This window comes from Ictalurus punctatus, chromosome 24, assembly GCF_001660625.3.
Source record: "Ictalurus punctatus breed USDA103 chromosome 24, Coco_2.0, whole genome shotgun sequence".
NCBI classification, from domain to species: domain Eukaryota; kingdom Metazoa; phylum Chordata; class Actinopteri; order Siluriformes; family Ictaluridae; genus Ictalurus; species Ictalurus punctatus.
Window position 1 is genome coordinate 8,083,455 of NC_030439.2, and position 2,627 is coordinate 8,086,081.

The 2,627-nt window shown below is 40.4% G+C and overlaps 1 non-coding gene across 1 annotated transcript; it reads left to right on the top strand.

The window, feature by feature from the left end:
- Positions 1-1,292: 1,292 nt before the first annotated feature.
- trnat-cgu (transfer RNA threonine (anticodon CGU)) lies at positions 1,293-1,364 on the top strand. The gene has a single exon. It is a non-coding gene; the product is annotated as a tRNA-Thr (tRNA).
- The last annotated feature ends 1,263 nt before the right edge of the window (positions 1,365-2,627 follow it).

Here is a 2,627-nt window from a genome sequence, read left to right on the forward strand (position 1 = left end):
TCTTTATATGAAAGCTATTTTTACACAATTGTCAAAGGGTGGACAAAGGCATCTACACTACTAGGGGGCCTGAACAAACAGGCTATGCATTTACCTTCCCGTTTAGATAGTCAACACCTTGAGAATTTCAGAACTGTATCAGGCTGAAACATGAAATGCATCAAACTATAGCATTTAAACATTTAATGATTTAGTTTTAATGTATCACTGTGTTATGGCCACCCCACACTAGTTCCATGCCCTGCCCCTTGCCCACCCCAGTCAAAAGGCCTCTCAGCAGGCAATCACTTGGAAGATCTCTGTATATTATCTACTACATAGGATCCTATTGCTGGTCCTGGAGTACCCAGTGTACCCAGTGTCCTATATTTTGTAGTGTTTTCCATACATCCAAGACTACTGATTCAAATAATCAGCCAATTAACAGGCCTTGAAGTCAGCCTGTTAGTGCTGAGTGTAGTGAAAACACTAAAATGTGCGTGATAGAGAGTACTCCTGGACCAGTAGTGGGATCCTATGTAGTAGACAATATAGAGTATCGCAATCTTCCCAGTGATTGCCAGAGGCATTTTAAATGGGGTGGGCAGTGGGGGTTACCTATTGGATTTGGGCAGGTGTGGACAAGCGTGGGGTGGCCTTAGCGATGTGAGACTCTAACACCAGATAATTAAAATTCAGAAACTTTTTTTTTTAATGTCAAAAAACTTCCTCAATGTATCTGAACTCACCCTACCTCATGTAAAAATAAATAAATAAAATAAAGCATGATTTTTCATGTTTATACCCTGTAGACATAGGTTATACCATTATTTTAAAACACTACTAACATGGCAAGTAACCAAATATTGAAATAAGCATAGGCTGAAACCTTAAATATATATTAAACTAGCGTTTCCACATTTAAATGACCTGGTATTAATTGTAAACTAATCACTTAGCAATTAGAGTTTCCATTAAAACCAATACAATTCCCATTATAAACAGAAAAACCTGTGAGCTATTATATGAATTATATAAAATAATTCAGAAATATTACGACTACACAGCGTCCCCTTGTGGGTGTCAAGAAAAGATCCAGTAAGTGATTTGCCCCCCAAAGACAAGAGCTATTTGTTATCTGGGGAGTACATAAATCAGGAAAGTAATGAAAGTACATTTTAAATACTATACATTGTTAAGCCAGTGTGTGGCTATATAATAACAAAGCTAAAGTCCTTACCTTTAGCTTAATTACTTACATGGTTGTGGTTCAAGTTAGTAAACATATTATACAGAGACCACAAGATGGCGCAGGCGCGGTGGCCAAGTGGTAAGGCGTCGGTCTCGTAAACCGAAGATCGCGGGTTCGAACCCCGTCCGTGCCTTTTCCTCTCTACCAAAACTTCTCCTAAACATATTTATAGACACCACAACAAAATAAGGAACTGTGTTGATAGAGGCCTACTGATATGTATTTTATTATGACCGATACCGACATCTAGAAAGTAGTGTGTCCGATATAACACTAATTTAATTACAGTAAATTAATATTTATGTTAAATTATCATTTAAGTTAAAACTTGTGTATAACCACATAAATAATTAGCTACAATAATGAATCCACTAGCAGGTTATAGGTAACATTTATAATTAACTTAATGAACAAATTGTGTTAGCAATGGTTACCGTCAAAGAAAGAAATGCAGCCATCATTGCTTTGCATCAAAATAGCCTCACATGAAAGGAAATTGCTGCAAGGAATATTGCACCTGAAAGACCCATTTACCGGATCATCAAGAACTTCAAAGAGAGAGGTTCAACTGCAGTGAAGAAGACTTCAGGACGTCCCAAAGTGTCCAGCACGTGCCAGGACCATCTCCTCCTGAGGAGTCAGCTACGGAATCGTGTCACCACCAGTGCAGAGTTTGCTCAATACTGTCAGCAGGGGGTGTGAGTGCATCTGCATGCACAGTGAGGTGAAGACTTTTGGTCAACAACCTGGTGTCAAAAAGCAGCAAAGAAGCCTCTTCTCTCCAAGAAAAACATCAAGGACACACTGACATTCTGCAGAATGTACAAAGATTGGACAGCAGAAGACTGGTGCAAAGTTATTTTCTCTGATGAAGCCCCTTCCGAGTGTTTGGGACATCTGGAAAATTGATTGTCCGGTTCAGAAAAGGTGAACGCTACCATGAGTCCTGTGTTGTGCCAACAGTGAAGCATCCTGAGACCATCCATGTGTGGGGTTGCTTTTCATCCAAGGGAGTGGGCTCTCTCACAATTCTGCCCAAAAATACTGCCAGGAACAAAGAATGGTATCAAAATGTCCTGCAAAAACAACTTCTCCCAACTATCCCGGAGCAATTTGGTGGCGATCTGTGCATTTCCAGCATGATGGAGCATCATGTCACAAGGCAAGAGTTATAATGAAGTGGCTCGGAGATCATTACATTGAAATTTTGGATCCGTGGCCAGTCAACTCCCTGGATCTTAATCCCACAGAGAATCTGTGGTCAGTCCTCAACTGGAGAGTGGACAAGCTGTAGCCCACAAATTGCGATCAACTCTGAGCAGTAATAAGGCAAGAACGGATCACCATCAGTCAGGATTTGGCCCAGAAGCTGATATCCAGCATGCAAGAGCGGATT